This window comes from Papio anubis, chromosome 11 (assembly GCF_008728515.1).
Source record: "Papio anubis isolate 15944 chromosome 11, Panubis1.0, whole genome shotgun sequence".
In the NCBI taxonomy this organism is placed as follows: Eukaryota; Metazoa; Chordata; class Mammalia; order Primates; family Cercopithecidae; genus Papio; species Papio anubis.
The window spans coordinates 107217983-107240330 of NC_044986.1; the positions used below are offsets into that span (position 1 = coordinate 107217983).

General features: G+C 38.9%; 1 long non-coding RNA gene across 2 annotated transcripts; it reads left to right on the forward strand.

Annotated features, from left to right (window-relative positions):
- Window positions 1–10853: 10853 nt before the first annotated feature.
- On the forward strand, window positions 10854–22134 carry LOC108587523. Of its 2 annotated transcripts, XR_004177079.1 has the most exons (4): window positions 10854–12918; window positions 13369–13432; window positions 16337–16388; window positions 21636–22134. It is a non-coding gene; the product is annotated as an uncharacterized LOC108587523 (long non-coding RNA). The 2 variants fall into 2 exon arrangements; XR_002524199.2 differs by lacking the exon at window positions 16337–16388.
- Window positions 22135–22348: the final 214 nt, after the last annotated feature.

Genomic DNA, 22348 nt, shown 5'->3' on the forward strand with positions numbered 1-22348 from the left:
TTTGAACATTTTTGTCAAACTGAGTGTAATGAGATTGGCTGGTTGCTCCTAATGTTGCTGGTAAAAGTGGGAAAAGAAAAGGATGAACTCAGGCATAGAATGAATGAACCGAAAGCTTCTATGTCTGCCCAGAATGCAACACTTAACTTCTACAGCTGTGGGGCTGAGATTGCTGAAGACCAAACCTGTAAGTGACTGTATTACAAAGCAAATTGAATTATCATTCTCACAGGTTGTCTGCTCTTCAGGTGAGGGAATTGATTAGAAAGGAATGGGACCTGAAATACTATATCTGCCTTGGTTTACCATAGAGGAAGCCATTCAAAGGGTTAGGGAGTTTGGAATGTTAGAATGAATTTGTCATCTAAGACCTACTTACCTGCCCTGGGAGCTTTCCCTACAACGATGGGAAATGAATTTGTTAGAGGAGCCCCAATATTCTTGAAGAGCTCTGTGATCCCTGTTCCCCGTAGGCCAGAACTTACAGTGAGAGCTACAGCCACTGAATTAGGAAAACTAAATGCAATGGGAATAATTGCATCCTGGGGTGGTAGGGGCTAAGTGGTGGCACTCAACAACCCGAGGCAGGTAGATACAGTTACTGTAATGAACAGTAGAGGCAAAGCAGTGATTCATTAGTCTGACTCATGCTGGCTATGGGATTGGCTAGTTAAATGTTATTTTATCAGTGGTGAAATAGATAGGAAGACTATTAAATTCATCCTTGATCTATATAAGTAAGAAAGCTCTAGGTCAAGAGAAGAAAAGTCTAACCTGAGTCACAAAAACAGAGAGTCATAGCCCATATGTCAGTTCTTAGATTTGAACCAGTTTATAGACACGAAGCCCCTTGAATGAAGGGATGTTTAAGTCCTTTTGAGGAAGAACTCTAGTCTACTGCTGAAAATTTATACTGTTAACCTTTCTTCTAGCTTTCCCCCAAAGGACTATAGCCTTTTATTATGGTAGCTATGCACAAGGGAAAAAGAACTAATCAGACTTGAGGGGACTACTGGACACTGACTGAAGTGGTACTGATTTCAAGAGACTCAAACCATTACTGTGGTCTGTAAGCCAATAGGGGCTTCTGGAGGTCATCAGTGGAGTTTTAGCTGAGGTCTGTGGGCCTCGTGGATCCCCAAAGCCATCTTGGTTATTACCCCAGTTCCAGAATTCATAATTGGAATAGACATACTCAGCAACTGGCAGAATTCCCACACTGATTCTCTGATCTGTGGAATCAGGGCCATCATGATGGGAAAAGATAAGTGTAAGCAACTAGAATTGCCTTTATCTAGAAAAGTAGTAAATTAAAGTGTATATCATGTTCCTAGAGAGCTTCAACAGATGAGTACCACCAGAAAAGACTTGAAAGAGACAGGGGTGGTGATTCCCACCACAGTCCTGTTCAGTTCACTTATTTTGCCTGTGCAGAAGACAGATGGATCTCGGAGAACGGCAGTGGATTATTATAACTTAGCCAGGTGGTGACCCTAATTGCAACTGCTGTATCAGATGATGCGGTTTCATTATTTGAGCAAATTAACACTTGGCACCTGGTATGTAGCTTTTGATCTGAAATGTGCCTTTTCGTCCATAACTGCCCATAAGGTCCATAAGAAAGATTTTACTTTTAGCTGTCAATGCTACCAATACATCTTCATTGTTCCACCTCAGTGGTACATCAACTCTACAGCCTTGTGTCATAATTTAGAGTGCAGAGATCTTGTTAGACTTTCCATTCCACAAGATATTACACTGATCCATTACATTGATGATATTTTGCTGATTAGACCTAGAGAGCAAGAAGTAGAAACAACACTAGACTTATTGGTAAGACTTTTGCATGTGAGAGGGTGGGATATAAATCAGTCTAAAATTTGGGAGTCCTCTAGTTCAGTGAAATTTCTAGAGGTCCAGTGGTATAAGACATGCTGAGATATTCCTTTTAAAGTGAAGGATATATTGTTTGCCTCTGGCCCTTCCTATAACAAAAAAGGCTCAATGTCTAGTGGGGCTCTTTTAAGTTTTAGAGGCTACATAACACATCATTTGGATGTGTTACTCCAGCCGTATGCCAAGTGACCCAAATAAAAAGAGAAGGTTCTGCAACAGGTCCAGGCTGCTCTGCCAACTGCTCTGCCAGTTGGGCCATATGATCCAGCAGATCCAGTGGGGTTTGAGGTGTCAGTGGTAGGTAGGAATGCTGTTTGATGCCTTTGGCTGACCCTTATGGGAGAATGGAAGAGGATAACTACACTCCTTTTTATTTAATTTTAATTTAATTTTATTATGAGACAAGGTCTTGCTCTGTGGCCCAGGCAAGATTGCAGTGGCGCAATCATAGCTCACTGCAACCTTGACCTACTGAGCTCAAGCAATCCTTCCATCACAGCCTCCTGAGTAGCTGGGACTACAGGTACCACTGTGCCTAGCTAATTTTTTTGGCGTTTTGTGTGTGTGTATGTGTGTGTGTGTGTGTGTGTGTGTGTGTGTGTATGTGTGTTACCCAGGCTTGTCTTGAACTCCTGAGCTCAAGCAATCCTCCCACCTTTGCTTCCCATAGTGCAGAGGTTACATGCGTGAGCCATTGCCTGTGGCCTTTACTCTTTTTTTCATAAACAATTCTTAACTTGCTTCTGGGCCTTAGTAGAGTTATGGGCCGTCATGTTACCTTGGAAGCTGAGCTGTCCATCATGAACTGGGTTTTATCTGATCTAGAAAAATGGTACACCAAAATTCATACTAAGCCATAAAGTTGGGCATATATAGCTTGTACATAGCAGCACTCCATCATCAAATGGAGGTGATGTACATGTGATCAGGACCAAGTAGGCCCTGAAGGCACAAGTAAGTTACATGAAGAAGTGGCCCAAATGCCCATGGTCTCCACTCCTGCTACAACTTTCTTTTCTCTTTCAGCCTGAACCCATAGTCTCTTGGAGAGTTCCATATGATCAAATAACAGAGGAAGGGTAAATTCAATCTGGTTTACAGATAGTTTTGCATAATATGCATGTAATATCCAAAACTGGACAACTGTCGCAATACAGCCTTTTTCTGGGACACCTCTGAAGGACAGCGGTGAAGGGGAATCTTCCCCTTGGGCAGAACTTCCAGCAGTGCATCTGGTTGTTCATTTTGCTTGGAAGGAGAATTGACTGGATAAGCAATTACAGACTGACTTAGAAGCCATGGCCAATTGTTTGGCTGCATGGTCAGGGACTTGGAAGGAACAGGATTGGAAAATTGGTGATAAAGAAATCTGGGAGAGAGATACATAGATAGACTTCTCTGAATGGGCAAAAAACATGAAGATATTTGTATACTATGTGAATGTTCACTAAAGGGTGACCTTAATAGAGGGAGATTTTGATAATCATGTAGACAGCGTGATCCATTCTTTTGAGACCAGCCAACCTCTTTCCTCAGCCACTCTTGTCACTACCCTATGGGCCCATGAACAAAATGACCATCACAGCAAAGAGAGAGATTAGGGATGGGCTAACAGTATCCACTTTTACTTACCAAGGCCAACCTGATTATAGCTACTGTTGAGTGTCCGGTGTTCCAGCAGCAGAGGCCAACACTGAATCCTCAGTATGGCATCATTCTCTGGGGTGATCAGCCAGCTGCCTGGGGCAAGTCATTCCATTGAACTACTTCCATCATGGAAGGGGTAGTGTTTTATTCTTATTGGAATAGGCCTTCTGGATATGATTTGCCTTCCCTGCACACTGTTCTTCTGCCAAAACTACCACCTGTAGACTTACAGAGTGCCTTTGCACCCTTATGGTATTCCATACAACATTCCTTCTGGCTAAGGAACTCACTTCACAGCAAATGAAGTGTAGTAATGGGCCTATGCTCATGGAGTTCATTGTATTTACCACGTTGCTCACCATCTTGAAGTGGCTTCCTTGATAGAATGATGGAGTGGCATTTTGAAGACTCGGTTATGGCACCAGATAGATGGCAAAAACTTGCAGGGCTGGGTCAACATTCTCCAGGAGGCTTTATATAATCTGCATCAGAATCCAGTCTATGGTGCTGTTTATCCCATAGACAGGAGTCACAGGTCCAGGTATCAAGGAGTGGAAATGGGAATGGTACTACTCACTATTACTCCTAGTAATCTGCTAGCAAATTTTTTTGCTTCGTGTTCCTGCAGGGGTCTTAATTGCAGAGGGAGGAATGCATTCACCAGAAACTAAAACAATTATTCCATTCAATGGGAAGTTAAGACTGCCACCTGGACCCCTTGGACTCCTCATATCTCTGAGTCAACAGGCTAAGCAGGGTGTTATAGTGTTGGCTGGCACAACTGATCCCAACTGTCAAAGGGAAATTGGACTGCTGTGCTAAAATGGTAGCAAGAAAGAGTATATCTGGAGTAGAGGAAGTCACTTAGGGTGTGTCTTATTGTTATGCCCTGTGATTATAGTCAATAGAAAATGACAACAACCCAATCCAGGAAGAACTAATGGCCCAGAATCTTCAGGAAAGAAGCTTGGATCACTCTACCTGGTAAAGAATCATGACCACTTGAGGTACTTGCTGAGGGCAAAAGAAATACAGAATGGGTAATGGGAGAAGGTAGCTATACATATTAATATCAGCTATGACCAGATGATCAGTTACAGAAGTGAAGACTGTAATTGTTACGAGTATTTTTTCCTTATTTTGTTGTGAATACATTTGTGCATTTTTGTTTTGTTTCCCTCTGTTATCCTGTTATTATGTAGTGTAAGAGATATTGACTTATAGTATTTAAGTACTCTTTAATTTTACAACATAGTATTTAAGTTATAGAATATGGAGGAGAAGAGTTAACATCACTCTAGAACTTGGTATCCTCTTCTGGGGAAAGAGTATGTTTTTGGTTGTACGCAGAATACTTTATCATGTTAGGTAGAAGTATGACTTTGTTAGTCTTGCTAGCGGTCTGTCAATTTTGTTGATCTTTTCAAAAAACCAACTCCTGGATTCATTGATTTTTTGGAGGGTTTTTTGTGTCTCTATCTCCTTCAGTTCTGCTCTGATCTTAGTTATTTCTTGCCTTCTGCTAGCTTTCGAATGTGTTTGCTCTTGCTTCTCTAGTTCTTTTAATTGTGATGTTAGGGTGTCAATTTTAGATCTTTCCTGCTTTCTCTTGTGGGCATTTAGTGCTATAAATTTCCCTCTACACACTGCTTTAAATGTGTCCCAGAGATTCTGGTATGTTGTATCTTTGTTCTCATTGGTTTCAAAGAACATCTTTATTTCTGCCTTCATTTCATTATGTACCCAGTAGTCATTCAGGAGCAGGTTGTTCAGTTTCCATGTAGTTGAGCGGTTTTGATTGAGTTTCTTATTCCTGAGTTCTAGTTTGATTGCACTGTGGTCTGAGAGACAGTTTGTTATAATTTCTGTTCTTGTACATTTGCTGAGGAGTGCTTTACTTCCAATTACGTGGTCAATTTTGGAGTAAGTACGATGTGGTGCTGAGAAGAATGTATATTCTGTTGATTTGGGGTGGAGAGTTCTATAGATGTCTATTAGGTCTGCTTGCTGCAGAGATGAGTTCAATTCCTGGATATTCTTGTTAACTTTCTGTCTCATTGATCTGTCTAATGTTGATAGCGGAGTGTTGAAGTCTCCCATTATTATTGTATGGGAGTCTAAGTCTCTTTGTAAGTCTGTAAGGACTTGCTTTATGAATCTGGGTGCTCCTGTATTGGGTGCATATATATTTAGGATAGTTAGCTCTTCCTGTTGAATTCATCCCTTTACCATTATGTAATGGCCTTCTTTGTCTCTTTTGATCTTTGATGGTTTAAAGTCTGTCTTATCAGAGACTAGTATTGCAATCCCTGCTTTTTTTTGTTCTCCATTTGCTTGGTATATCTTCCTCCATCCCTTTATTTTGAGCCTATGTATGTCTCTGCATGTGAGATGGGTCTCCTGAATACAGCAGACTGATGGGTCTTGACTCTTTATCCAGTTTGCCAGTCTGTGTCTTTTAATTGGAGCATTTAGTCCATTTACATTTAAGGTTAATATTGTTATGTGTGAACTTGATCCTGCCATTATGATATTAACTAGTTATTAGCTGGAGGCATCACGCTACCTGACTTCAAACTATACTACAAGGCTACAGTAACCAAAACAGCATGGTACTGGTACCAAAACAGAGATATAGACCAATGGAACAGAACAGAGTCCTCAGAAATAATACCACACATCTACAGCTATCTGATCTTTGACAAACCTGAGAGAAACAAGAAATGGGGAAAGGAGTCCCTATTTAATAAATGGTGCTGGGAAAATGGGCTAGCCGTAAGTAGAAAGCTGAAACTGGATCCTTTCCTTACTCCTTATATGAAAATTAATTCAAGATGGATTAGAGACTTAAATGTTAGACCTAATACCATAAAAATCCTAGAGGAAAACCTAGGTAGTACCATTCAGGACATAGGCATGGGCAAAGACTTCATGTCTAAAACACCAAAAGCAATGGCAGCAAAAGCCAAAATTGACAAATGGGATCTAATTAAACTAAAGAGCTTCTGCACAGCAAAAGAAACTACCATCAGAGTGAACAGGCAACCTACAGAATGGGAGAAAATTTTTGCAATCTACTCATCTGACAAAGGGCTAATATCCAGAACCTACAAAGAACTCAAACAAATTTACAAGAAAAAAACAAACAACCCCATCAAAAAGTGGGCAAAGGATATGAACAGACATTTCTCAAAAGAAGACATTCATACAGCCAACAGACACATGAAAAAATGCTCATCATCACTGGCCATCAGAGAAATGCAAATCAAAACCACAATGAGATACCATCTCACACCAGTTAGAATGGCGATCATTAAAAAGTCAGGAAACAACAGGTGCTGGAGAGGATGTGGAGAAATAGGAACACTTTTACACTGTTGGTGGGATTGTAAACTAGTTCAACCATTATGGAAAACAGTATGGCGATTCCTCAAGGATCTAGAACTAGATGTACCATATGACCCAGCTATCCCATTACTGGGGATATACCCAAAGGATTATAAATCATGCTGCTATAAAGACACATGCACACGTATGTTTATTGCGGCACTATTCACAATAGCAAAGACTTGGAATCAACCCAAATGTCCATCAGTGACAGAATGGATTAAGAAAATGTGGCACATATACACCATGGAATACTATGCAGCCATAAAAATGGATGAGTTTGTGTCCTTTGTAGGGACATGGATGCAGCTGGAAACCATCATTCTTAGCAAACTATCGCAAGAACAGAAAACCAAACACCGCATGTTCTCACTCATAGGTGGGAACTGAACAATGAGATCACTTGGACTCGGGAAGGGGAACATCACACACCGGGGCCTATCATGGGGAGGGGGCAGGGGGGAGGGATTGCACTGGGAGTTATACCTGATGTAAATGACGAGTTGATGGGTGCTGACGAGTTGATGGGTGCAGCACAGCAACATGGCACAAGTATACATATGTAACAAACCTGCATGTTATGTACATGTACCCTAGAACTTAAAGTATAATAATAATAATAAATAAATTTTTAAAAAAAACCCTTCATTATAGCCCTCCATGTGTGTTTGTATATATCACTTCTTTCCTCAAAAACCAAAATATTTTGAGAATCTTAGTGTATCATAATGTAAATGGCATAATGCAAATGCAAATTAACTCATTTTACCTGCACATGACTTCCCAAATACGCAACTTTTGTTAAATCTTCTCTTTGTATTACCTTGATTGGGTGAATTTTATTTAAAAGTGTCAGCTATCTCTAGAACTATTTCTTGAGAGGTTTTCTTGGAGTCTTTTTGTAATGAGGGAACTAGTTCCTCAAAATCAATTTCTCACATTCTGCCTTTTTACCTTTACCTTTTGCAAATAGCTATTTACAAATAATTTTTTGAGCTACCTAACAGTTTAGCCACAATATAGCACATCTCTTCAAGTCATTCCATTTGGAATTGCTTGCAGAGTATAAAGTCACATTAAAATGTTATCAATTACTCCCAAATAGATTATTAGGCAGCTAAACAGACTATGTAACTTCAAATATCAAGAAATTTAGAGAACATATGTTCAGGAAAAAAATTATTTGGAGCCAGGCACGGTGACTCACACCTGTAATCCCAGCACTTGCAAGACCAAGGCGGGCAGATCACCAGAGCTTAGGAGTTTGAGACCAGCCTGGTCAAAATTAGCTGGGCGTGGTGGCACATGACAGTGGTCCTAGCTACTGTGTTGGCTGAAGAAGGAGGATAGCTTAAGCCTAGGAGGAGGAGGTTGCAGTGAGTGAGCCAAGATCATGTCACTGCACTCTAATTTGGGTGATAGAGTGAGACTTTGTCTCCTTGTCTCAAAAAAAAAAAAAAAAAAAATGTGTTAAACAGGGATTTTCAGCCTCACAGTGGTCGGTGTTCCTAACCTCAGCATTTTGTATGGGTCAACTGTATAAATAAGTTTCCTTAAAAATAATAAGCCCTTGGCATTAACATATGTATCGCTCATAAAACAATAGTGGAGAAAACATTATTTCTATTTAGATAGATTCAAATTGGTAGTAATTAGCTGCTACAATGAAAATACATTTAGACAAGAAGTATTCATCCCTATAAACCCCATTATTATAGGTGAGCTTTATTTCTACTTCAATTAACCTACTCCCTCCCCAAAATTGTTCTGGAGTCTCAAAGCCCACTTTAGGCAAAATGAAGTTGCCTAAAGTTTCCTGAGCTGAAGTAATGACTTAGAAAGAGTCCAGATTTCTGTTTAGGAATTTGAGTGGGTCAGTGAGTGAGCTGACAAGCTCAGCTGAGTCATTTCCCGGACCTCGCCACTGAATTCCTTCAACATAATTAGGGACTTTAACCATTTTAACAGCATTATGCAGTTTTAACCATTTTCAACAGCATTATGCTCTATCCCTCAATTATTCATGTTACTTCTTAGAAAAGTCAAAAATCCATTCTGAAGCATCCAAAATAAAAAGGCAGAGCTACTTTTCTAATTTAGTTTTTTTTTTTTTTTTCTTATTTCAAGACCAGGTAATAGGATGCAGTTCAATTCAATTTTTTTATTTGTTTTATATTTTTACACAGCAACATTTGCACATATTATATGTAATAATATGCAATAAGAAACTGAATGTCATTACTCCAACTCCATCTTAATTAAGAAAAAAACTTATTCCTCCATGGTTTTACCCCTAAAGTACATTCTGCTTATTTGGCAATCAAGTTAACTTTCATTATTGCTTCTCTTTTGAACTCCCATTTTAAAGTAAATATTTATATTTTTTAGTTTAAGTATCATTAGAATATCTATAAAAGTCCATTGTTTTGTCCTAGTTCTAGAGTTATTTCAGAAATGACTAGATAAAGATCACCAGTGTTTTATACATATATATATATTCATTCTCTTGATTTGGCCTTCTGAGAACAGATATAGAAGAGTAGAAGGAAAATAAGAGGCAGGGGCTACTTTTTCTCTAACAATTTCAAATGCAAGGACATGGTATCCATGAGAAAGAAAATACTGCATAGACCAGAGGTCCCCAACTCCTTGAGCCGTGAACTTGTACCAGTCTGTGGCCTGTTAGGAACCGGAAGTACAGAGCAGGAGGTGAGTGGCAGGTGAATGAGTGAAGCTTCATCTGTATCTATAGCTGCTCCCCATCACTTGCATTACCACCAGAGCTCCACCTTCTGTGACATCAGTGGCAGCATTAGATTCTCATAGGATCGCGAACCCTATTGTGAACTGCACATGCAGGGGATCTAGGTTGTGTGCTCCTTATGAGAGTCTAATGCCAGATGACCAGTCACTGTCTCCCATTACACCCAGATGGGACCATCCAGCTGCAGGAAAACAAGCCCAGGGCTCCCACTGGTTCTACATTATGGTGAGTTGCATTATTATTTTACATTATGATGTAGTAATAACAGAAATAAACTGCACAATAAATGTGATGTGCTTGAATTATCCCAAAACCTTCCCTCTCTTCTCTGGTCCGCAGAAAAACTGTCTTCCACAAAACCAGTCCCTGGTGCCAAAAAGGTTGGGCACCACTGATGTAGACTACTTGAAATATCAATGCTTCTTTGCAGTTCCTCCCTCTAAACACCGACCACTTCAGAAACATCAAGGCATCCCACATATATGGCTTTTGACATTAACGATTTCCCTCAAGCTGACTTTTTAAGTGCATAGCAAATCCACCCAATCCACTTATACAGGATTCATATTCTAAAAGACTTCTCCAAAAGATTTTATTGAAAATATTAGCAAAATACATCCATATTGAAAAATATCAGCCTTTGTGTTTCTACTATTTACTTATGAAACTCTGAAATCATAGCTTCTGTTTCAGAAATTATTGTTGTATCTAGAAAAGATGAAATTGAATAACAACCATAGCTATAACTTAATGAGCACTAAAATGTGCCAAACCTATAATAGATACATTAAACATAATATATTCAATGTCTATAAAAATCCTAATAATAGTTTCCTTTGAGAAATCCAAGATTTCTTTTAACAAAGGATCAAAAACAAATAGCTGGCCAGGCACGGTGGCTCACACCTGTAATAATCCCAGCACTTTAGGAAGCCAGGCAGGTCAGGAGTTCAAGACCAGACAGGCCAACATGCAGAAACCCATCTCAACTAAAAATACAAAAATTAGCCAGGTGTGGTGGCACACACCTGTAGTCCCAGCTACTTGGGAGTCTGAGGCAGGAGAATCACTTGAACCCAGGAGGCAGAGGCTGCAGTGAGCTGAGATCATGCCACTGTACTCCAGCCTGGGCAACACATTGAGACTCCATCTCAAAAAAAAAAAAAAGAAAGAAAGAAAGCTAATAAGCCACTAAGCTAGACTATGCATCAATGTCTGGGTCCCAAATCACGTCTGAGTCCCAAACCAAAACCTATGCCCACCACTATAGAATATGATCTCTCATTAACAATGAACTCACTTAGTTTTAGACTTTTAGTAGTTTCTATGTGAATACCAAAAGGTTCTGAATGTGAATCTCACTAAAATTAGCACTTGAGCTAAGAATAGGCTAAATATTTCTGAGCAGAATGTCTATTATTTAATGTCTTAAAATATCTATTATTTTAAATAGTACCAACTACTGTAGAAAGCTCAAATGACAAGTTTACCTTCAGAAGAACCACAGTCTACCGTGAACGCCTCGCACTTAGTTTATCATACTGAGTTCTTAAGAAAAATTTAGGATGTTATGGTTGAGTGTCTCTTATTTGGAGTTTTAGAAATTTCTTTAAACCATGGGACAATTAGCAGCCCCTCTGGACATATCTCCTGCCCTGAACTGTTTTGCTCAGATTCTCTTCTAATTCTCTAGAAAGCTATCTTCTAGATCATTTCCATCGAATCCTAAAAGGTAGCATAATAATCTGTAGATTCACAAAGCACTAAGCATTGAATGTAGTGGAATAAATAATGTGTCTTACACATATACTTGTTATTACATTTCAAATTTATGCAGATTTTACTGATTAACAAATTACAAGTTATGTGAAAATATTTTCATAGCATTTTTGTTATGTCAACCACCATGAAAAATACTATTAAGTAATAAAATGTGAATGTTTCCATTAATTTGTTTCTTACTTTAAAAAGAATTTCTCATAGCTGAAAAAGCTAGAAACCACTACACTAATCCTTAAACAGTAAAATTTCCATTCTATTAGGTTTATTGTAATTTGACCAGGAAAAGTAGTGTAATATCTTCTTCATAAGTGTTCAAGATTATAATATCAGACAAAGAAAAAACCCACAAGGAAAAGATGAAAAGCCCCTAAAATATAATACTTCATCACCTGCACCTAAGAACTTAAGCGAACAAAAAGCTCCAATACTGACATTTAGGATACCCTTCCATTCTCTCTTCCAGCATAAATAATATCCAGTTTTGCAGCCTCTTAATACAAATAACTGAGATAAAGAACCTGAAAATAAATGTAGTCTGGCCTTTGTTTCTTCCCAGTTATTGGCATGGGTTTTTGAAAGAATTTAGCAGTATGAAAGTGATGCATGAATATTTTGAGCAAAATATGCAAGAGTCACTCTTTAATTAACATCACCAAAGATATTCAAACACCATACAACAGTAATTAGAGTGTGGAGCTATTTGTCCTGTAGTATTAAAGAATGTCAAGACTTCCATTATTTATAAAGCTGTATTTTTTCAGCCCTTCATTTCACTTGCTCAAATTGATTCTGAAACGATCTAGCTCCACCGTAAAACAAAATCGTTTTAAGACCCCAATATGTTGCCGTTACTAGAAATTGCCTAGATATTTACTTTATAGTCAGAAGTGATTAACCTTGATGAACTCTGAATTAATGTCCTTCCAAAAGTGATTTGAGAAAAATAATTCTGGCTGTTGGCTAAACCTTTGACCCACATAATTTCCCTTAGTTTTTTATCCTGAAACAGTAGAAAGAAGTTAACTTTGAATATATACCTGTCAGACAATCTCAGCTTCATTTTCTGCCATTATATTATCTAATGCAAGTTGTTTGACTTCTTTGAATGCCCACCAACAGACTTCCTTCACTGTCTAACGAGAATTACATCAACACTGTTTCTTTATGCACAGCTGACATAAAGTAGGATTTCGAAAAACAACCTATACTCATTTTCCTATAGGCTTTTTATTCACATCTCCTCTTCAGCTCTCAGCACTTGACTTTGACCTCTTCGCACATGGATTTGACCAGATCCATGAAATCTGGGGCTTACCTACTATCAGCAAGAAGGAGGAAGAGCCAGTGAAATCATGATCATGGATCTAGGCAGTCCGGTTTGCAACCGTTTCTCTGCATTTGCTTAATTCATCCTCAATGGATATGTTTATTTTCAAAAACTTGTAAGTAGTAGTTGCTAGTCATATGACAAGATGAAATTCATATTTTTTTCAAATCCAGTCAGAAAGCTAAAACATATATCTATAATATTTTTTCATCTGTAACATCATGCGTTAAATTACAAAAACAAAACGGTTGCCATCAATAAATGTTGCTGGAGTTCATGGAATTTAAAAAGTTAAATGTTTGGATGCTGTGAATCAGCTATGCAAAAATCTTTCATAAGTTTGTTTTCCCTGAATTTTCTCTGAAATGGAGCCTAGAGTGTTAAAATATCCTTCCAGAATCCCTCACAGCTGGGTTTAGCCATGAAACTCACTTCCAGCCAGTGAAACTTAAGCAGAAGTCATTAGATAGGTTTTCTAAAATGCAAAAGGTATACGTTTTGGCATTTAGCTTTTGCCATTTATTCTTTCCCTTTCTTCTGCCTGGAACATGGATACAATGCCTAGAGGTACAAGAGCCTTTTGGAACCATGGCCATAAAAAACACAATTTCAGCACAAAAGGAACCGAGGTATGAAGCTATTATACTGTTCAATTAGCCTAAGATATCCTACTTCCAAATTTCTTGTTGTATGACATAAATAAACCTCTTACTCATTTTACCACTATCAGTTGAGTTTTCTGCTATTTCTAATTAAAATTTATCCCAGTGGACGCAGCCTGAGTAGAGAATAGAATTTTGTTCAACAGAGAAGAATGAGAAAAAAATCCAGGTGGGAAAAACAGGAGGAAACATAGCCATATCCAAAAATGAACATCCTGTATTTGGGGGAAAAAAATGAATGCAACAAATTCACTGACATCAAGCATATATAGGAGGTAGTAACAGACAAAATAGGTTTGTATCTATGGGAAGGGGTCCAAAGATAGTCTCTGAATGTCCACAAAGAGTGGGAAATAGAGACTCATTGAAGGGTTGATGGGGCAACAGAGGAGGGGATTTAAGACATGTATATAGTAGTCTGCAAGGAATTTTTCAGTTGCTTAGTCCTCATATACATAGGGCTGGTATATGTCATTTTTAAAGACCTAGAATGGCACATCTATTCAGCATCTATTTCTAGTAATTTGCTCTATGTATTCTGTGAAGCAGTCCTGATACTTGATCCATAGTAAAACTAGGAAGAGGCCTCAAAATAAAAAAGCAAGGAAGTATTTATCCCTTAGGCACTTTTTTTTTCTTTTGAGACAGAGTCTCTCTCTGTCACCCAGGCTGGAGTACAGTGGCACAGTCTCAGCTCACTGCAACCTCTGCCTCCTGGGTTCAGGAGATTCTCCTGCCTCACCCTCCCAAATAGCTGGGATTACAGGCATACACCACCACACTCAACTAATTTTTTGTATTTTTATTAGAGATGGGGTTTCATCATTTTGGCCAGGCTGGTCTTGAACTCCTGACCTCAGGTGATTCACCTGCCTTGGCCTCCCAAAGTGCTGGGATTACAGGTGTGAGCCCTTTAGGTACTTTTGTTCTTTACATGGTATAAAAACTCTTTACTTTATGTTACCTCTCATATCACTTCTGTCACCAACTGATTTAGTCATTCCAGACTGCTATAACAAGATACTCTAAATTGGGTGGCTTAAACAATAGAAATTTATTTCTCATAGTTCTAGAGGCTGGGAAGTTCAAGCCCAGAGTACTGGCAGATTTGGTGTCTGGTAAGGGCCTTTCCCTGGTATGAACTCACAGGGCCTTTGCTTGGTGCATGCACAGAGATTGGCAGGGGGCGCAGGGGAAGGAGGTTCTCATCTTTTCGTCTTCCTCCAAAGGCACTAATCCCTCCATGAGGGCTCAACCCTCATGACCTAATTACCTCCCAATACCCCACTTCCAAGTACCATCACACTGGGGATTAGGGTTTCAACATATGAATTTCAGGAGACACTCACATTCAGTGTATAGCACCAACTAATGCTGTAATGGTGGCAAATAGTCCCCAGTACCTGCTGCACCTGCAGAACAGATCAAATTGGACTTTATCAGTCCAACCTTTATACAATGGAAGAACCTGTAGGCCTAAGCATGGGTTCCCCCAGAAGCAGAAGCTGATATAAGTATTGGAGCCCAAGTCTTTTACTTGGGGAGGGAAAGAACACCAGTTAGGGAGTGGAGAAGTCGGTGAAGGAAGGGGAGGCATTCAATACAGAGAGTTTCTAGAGCTCAATCCCACTGGAAAAGCCCTAGATTTAACCTGAGAAGGAAGGAACATGGTGTATTTATTAGTCATTGGTTGGGCAATGTCATTTCTCGTGCACTTTGGGCCAGTCATGGGCACAGGCAGAGGTGCATTCTTTAGTAGGACAGAAAGTCCTCTCTCCTCCAGCAGGCCATAGTGTATGGAAGTCTGATGGCAGGCACTAATGTAGTAAGGAAATAGGAGTGTAGAAATATGAGTGGAGAACTGTATTAGTCCATTTCCTGCTGCTGATAAAGACATACCCAAGACTTGGCCATTTGCAAAAGAAAGAGGTTTAATGGACTTATAGTTTCATGTGGCTGAGGAAGCCTCAAAATTATGGTAGAAGGCAAGGAGGAGCAAGCAAGTCACATCTTGCAGGGAAACTCCTCCTTATAGAACCATCAGATCTTGTGAGACTTATTCACTATCATGAGAACAGCACAGGAAAGACCTGCCCCCATGACTCAATTACCTCCCACTGGATCCCTCTCACAACATGTGGGAATTCAAGATGAGATTTGAGTGGAGACACAGCCAAACCATATCAAGAACCAACAGCACGCTTGGGCTGGCCAATGACAGTCCAGGGATGATTTTAAGCAGCAAAGTTCTAGTTCTGCAGAAACTATAAAATGACCCAAACACAGGAATTGAGGAGAGACAGAAAGATTAAGGACACACCAGCAGAGCATAAGACTCTAGTTTTCCTTTTCTTTGCTGTATTTCAGAAACCAGATTATGAAACCCAAAATTCCTCCAGAAAGTAGCAAAGAGGGAATATTCAAGTGGGATTTGCTTATACTCTAGAAAAATTATAATAGACCAGTTGTAAAAAATGCCCTTTTAGATAAAAGTTAAAAAAAACATACTGGTTAAAATAACAAGGTTTACAATTATTCCTTTCACTTTTGACAAACCCAGGATGTAATCAATATGATAAAGAATAAGTCAAATATTAAGATCAGAGTCTAACATCTCAATACTAGGCAAGAATCAGGACAGGAAGCCGTGCTTGGAAGCCTCCAATGTGCTAAGAACTTCCACCACTGTAACTTTTTTCCCCCTCTAACAAACACCAATATAAGACTATGTGCCAGGCACTGTTCTATAAGTAAAACAGAATAAAATTAAAATAGAACTAAATAAACAAAACAAAATAGAAAGAAAAATAAAACTCAATTCCTTCTCCTGTATATATGAATTACTTACTATGATTTATCCCCATTTTACAGGTAGAAGCATAAAGAGGTTAAGGAACATCCTGAAGGAAAATCTATCTCCAAAGTACATGGTTTTAATCATTATTGTCTTCTGACCTCCTCTAAACAATAATTTGATAGATACTGGAGTATATGGCTATGCCTAAAATCTGTATTATTAAGACAAGTTTTTGCCTTCTTATTACTATCACTGGCCTATCATTAGGCTGCAGGGGGAAGGTCAGGAGAGAAGAGCTGAGTCTGCTGGGCTAAGTGTAACAATCACATCATCTCTATCTTCCAAATGTTTGGTATATCAGAAATAAGCTCAACTGGCTAAAGTAAGAGTACAGTAACTGAGACTCACACTAGACAATCTTGAATGCCAGCCAATAAGTTTCATCTTTATTATCCTGGAAACACAATCATAAAGAACCATTGAAGAATCTGAGCCCGAACTTACAAGCCCTTACATGTGATCAGGTGTCAGACTGAGCAACACAAATAGTGGCCATGTAGTAGTAAGTGTCAGGCAAGAGGGATTCCAGAAAATCACAACTATCTGAAAAAGTCTACCTCCTTCTGAAGGTCACAACATAATTGCTACTGTCACTCTAGTCTTCTAACATGCAAAATCCTATAAAGCAATAACAGTTGGGTTCACACTGAAGAAAAAAAGACAACTCGTAATTGTCATGTAAACCTTCATCATCACAGATGCCAATTATGTTCTCTGAATCCTTGAATTCATTCTCAAAGCAGAGAGAAAAATGCTATTTTCTTTCAATAAGAGCCACCCAGAATGACAAACATTCTTTCCTCAAGGTTGGGTTCTAGCTAGACCCAGAAAGGTATTCAACAGCTGGTTTCTCACATCTCCATTTGACAGCCCAAGGCTTTTAGAAAATACTCATTTTGATATTAACAAGTTCAGGGATTGGTAGCTTGAATTATGTGTCTCTAGTCATCTAATTTCTATAGGAGATCGCCATTCACACTTATCTTCACATTTTTCTACCTACAAACATATCCCAGAAGTGCTTTGCAGAACTGACTGCCTCTCCAGATCCCTCTGGTTTTTTTTCTATGCATGCCCACTTTCCAGTGCCAGAAATTTTGCTTAATCGGTATGGGCTAGATCCTGAGGATGTACATTTTTTCAGATACCGCAGGTGACTCTGATGCAAAGCAGGCTTGAGAACTACACCACAGCAGTAAAATGATGATGGTTGTTAACACTGTGTGCATTCCTGCATGTGCCAGGGACTTGGCTAAAGGATTTAAATGTCTTAACTCATTTTTATCTTCACTGCAACCTTCTGAGGTTGGGACTATTATTACCTCCATTGTTAAGAAATCTGAGGCAGAAATAAACTGAAATCTGAGGCAGAAATAAACTGGGTAGAAATAAACAGTGGATCCAGGACTTAATACCAGGCAGTCTGCCATAAACATACACACATGCTCCTTACACCAGCTAAGAAAAAGCCATTATTTCTATAGCCCACGCAGTAGTTTAAGATCTTAATTCTTAAAGCTTAAATAATATTTAAATGAAATTGACTTGAATTATCCATATTATATTGCATACCTGAGATGTCTACACAGGGGCTGACAAGTGGTCAGGTGTGGCTTTCACTGAATTAGCTCAGTTCAAGCAGCATCCTGTCTACTGCATTCACTTGCCCATGTCTCATTCAAATAGAAATAAAGAAAAAACTAAACTAAATGGTAGGTTTTATAGGGTAATGTATAGCAAACTTCTTTACCGATTTCTTAGGTGAAACAGAGAGTTTATTACTTTTTAAGTGTAGCAAGATAACTTAAAATTGAATAAGGATGCCCTTTTATTAAAATTTCTCCAGCCACCTAAGCTGGTTGCTCAGCCACACCCCACTGTCTTGTTTTCTCTCTCAGTTTCCTTCTATCTTATCTAGTCTTTGCTTTCCCATCACCCCTGCATTTCTCTTCATTCTGAAGTAAAGGCTGGGTGCAGTGGCTCACACCTGTAACCCGAGCACTTTGAGAGGCCGAGGTGGGCAGATCGCTTAAGCCCAGGAGTTCAAGGTCAGCCTAAGCAACATGATGAAAACCCATTGCTCAAAAAAAAAAAAAAAAAATACAAAAATTAACCAGGTGTGGTGGCGTGCACCTGTGGTCTCAGCTACTAGAGAGGCTGAGGTGATCAGATCGATTGAGCCCAGGAGGTCGAGGCTGCAGTGAGCCAAGACTGTGCCATTGCACTCCAGCCTGGATGAAAGAATGAGACCCTATCTCTAAAAATAAAAATAAAGACATTTAGCAATTGCACTGACTGTCTCAGGTGTAGTCTTCAGCCTTAGTGGCCCACCATCAAATACATTCAATTATAAGTGGCTTATCAAAGTATTTTCTTTCTTTTTTTTTTTTTTTTGAGACGGAGTCTCACTCTGTCGCCCTGGCTGGAGTGCAGTGGCCGGATCTCAGATCACTGCAAGCTCCGCCTCCCGGGTTCACGCCATTCTCCTGCCTCAGCCTCCCGAGTAGCTGAGACTACAGGCACCCGCCACCTGGCCTGGTTAAGTTTTTTGTAATTTTTTAGTAGAGACGGGGTTTCACTGTGTTAGCCAGGATGGTCTCAATCTCCTGACCTCGTGATCCTCCCGTCTCAGCCTCCCAAAGTGCTGGGATTACAGGCTTGAGCCACCACGCCCGGCCCTATCAAAGTATTTTCTTACATAAAAGTAGCACTTTCCCTGGATGATATTGTTTGTTTTGCTTGTTTTCCATCTTTAAGAATGTTCTCTTTACCAGGGACAGGGCTGTGTCTATCGTTTTACAAAATAAATATGAGATATAGTCCCTAATCAAAGGTGGTGAGGTAAGACCATATGATTTGATTATGAATGACACAAGAAAATCTATAATGATAATATTATAAAGTACGCTAAACATCAGTCAGGATATATGACTGAATATAAATGAATGAAAAATGTAAAAACATTAAAAGTTGAATTAAGAAAAAAAAAGATGATTTAATAAGAAATGAGTATATACATAAGAGCCCTGGGAGTATTGTAAACTTGGAAATTCAGAGAAGAGAAAAAATACAGTCCAGAGACGTAAAAGAAAATATTACAAAGAAGAGGACACCTTGACTAAGTAGGATTCAGAGGATCAGGAATATGAAGTGGAAGACATTTGTATCTCACCCCAGATCAATTCAATCAGAATCTCCCCAGATGGGACCTGAAGCGTGATCTATTGTCCAAACCCTCCAAGTGATTCTAATACATATCTTTGTTAATCATCATGTTTCATCTAGTGCCTCATGGCTTACCTACTGAGAAAAATGTCAGTCAGGGTAACGCAATTCATGACAAGGGATTATCTAATATGGGATGGTTTGTCAAATTTTCTAATTGTCTTTACGTTATACACACGATAGGCTCGAAATACTGCATCTGGACAACATGGCAAAACTCCGTCTCTCCAAAAAAATTTTTTTTAATTTTTTAAAGATCTAGTATATTCTAAATTATAACCAGAAGATGGGTTAGGAAATGCTCCTGAATTCTTATCACCTTATCTTACTGTGTGTCATTCTTCTAGTTATACATTAGCAGCAGCAGCTTTGGAAGTGGGTACCTGTCAACTGCCTGTCAGATGGACAAAGCTTACCCTGTAAGAGAAACACTGTAGAAGCACTACATACTTCCAGCTTTCATGGACTGTGCATTGTTATTGGTAGAATACAGGTAATAACCAAATCAATGTGATTCAAAATAATACTGGAAATTGTTTCCAGAACAAACTCAAGCTTCCAAAAGGACTCCAGGAAAGACTTCCACTTACAGTTATAGAGGACTACCTGCAATCAGCCATCTGTTGCTGAAAACAGCTAGAAATCCTGGATATAAAAAATATTAACTAATTAATTTAAAACCTGAAGGCAATGTGCAACCAAAGTTTCAAGGACTTGACAGTTAACATCCCTGAGAGAAGGGAAGTACAGAGAGGTAACTCCCAAATTCATCATCATATTTTTCCTCAAGTCATTTGACTTTTTAAAAAAATTCTATTTTTTAATTGACACATAATAATGGTACATATTTATGGCATACATAGTGATTTTTTGATACATAAAATGTATAGTGATCAAATCAGGATAATTAGCCTATCTATTGTTCAAATACTTACTATTTATTTGCTTTGAGAACATCCAATATCCTCTTCTAGCTATTTGAAAATATATATATTATTAACTACAGCCATCCTTCAGTGTTATGGGACACTAGAACTTATTCCTCCTAACTAGCTATAATTTTGTATCTTTTAACAAATCTCTCCCTATGTGCCCCCTCCCCTCTCACTTCCCAGCCTCTAGTATCCTCTGTGCTACTTTTTACTTCCATAAGATCAACTTTCTTAGCTTCCACAAATGAGTGAGAACATGCTGTATTTATCTTCCCAGGACTGGCTTATGTCACTCAACGTAATGTCCTCCAATTCCATCCCTGTTACCATGGATGACAGAAATGACAGGATTCCATTCTTTTTATGGTTGAATGATATTCCACTTTGTATATATATTATATTTTCTTTACCCATTCTCTGATATTGTATACCTGGGTTGATTTCAAATCTTGACTATTGTGAATAGTGCTGCAGTAAACACAGGGGTGCAAATATCTCTGATAGACTGATTTCCTTTGCTCTGGACAAATACCCAGTAGTGGGATTGCTGGGTACATGGTAGTTCTATTTATACACATAGACTTTTTTTAAAAGTGCTGGCTGAGAGACTAAAAAGCCACACAGGAAGCAGCAATTCAAAGGCTGAAAAGTTGAGCAGAGTTCAGCAGGGAGTTCAGTGGTTCATGGGACTGGGAAAACAAAAACTGGAGAGGGAAAGAGCTTAGTAAACACTCCTAACTTTCACCTGGGACTCACAAAGGGATATGCTACTGGATCAAGGGCAACTAGAAATAGAACAGCTCTTCTAAAAACTTAAAATAGAGCTGCAGATCAACTTAATTTCTGAAGAGATTGAATTGTTCTTCCCCAGACTAACTGCATACCAGAATCAAAGGCAAATTCTCTGTGGAAGGACATAACATTGTGCAGAGCCCCAAAACTGTTCTATAATTTTCACATAAGACTACAAAAAAGAGTAATTTCTGTAAAATAGGGATAACAAAATTTATCCTATACCATAATTATGAAGATTGTAGAAGTCTGTAAATTATCTGGTACACTGATGCTCAACAAATGAAAACTCTAAGAGTGGGCAATAAGAATATATTTATAGAATATGTAATTTTTAAAATACTTCCTTTTATTCTTTCTGCAGGAGACACTGGGGAGCTGATTAATAACTGTGTTATATGAGACAAAGGTGTGCTGGTTTTATGATTAGACTAACACTAGTATTAGAAACTACAGACAGATACTTTCTCTTGTCAGCGCCTAAGCAAGAAACCAGAAGTCAGCAAAGACAGCAATTCTGCATGAATGAAGCGAGCACAGCTTGAAAAGCACTTAAGCCTCACTTTTCTAACCATTGTCACCATGTCAAATCCCAAGCTGTTATGTTTATCATTAAACAAAATTTCTGCATATAACATCACAACCTAATGTTTCATAATCGAGGGAAACTACCCTTTCACTATGGGTGTTCCCTTAAGGACTAAAAATGGAAATGCATCATCTACACTTTTAAAGATTCTACATTGTACCACTCTTAGAATGTCAGAAAATAGGCCAGGTGTGGTGGCTCACACCTGTAATCTCAACACTTTGGGAAGCCGAGGCAGGTGGATCACCTCAGGTCAGGAGTTGGAGAAACATGGTAAAACCCCATCATCACTAAAAATACAAAAATTAGCTGGGCATGGTGGTGCACGCCTGCAATCTCAGCTACTCAGGAGGCTGAGGCAAGAGAATTGCTTGAACCTGGGAGGTGGAAGTTGCAGTAAGCTGAAATCATGCCACTGCACTCCAGCCTGGGTGACTAAGACCCTCAAAAAAAAAAAAGTCAGAATAGTGTTGAATTAGGAATTAAAT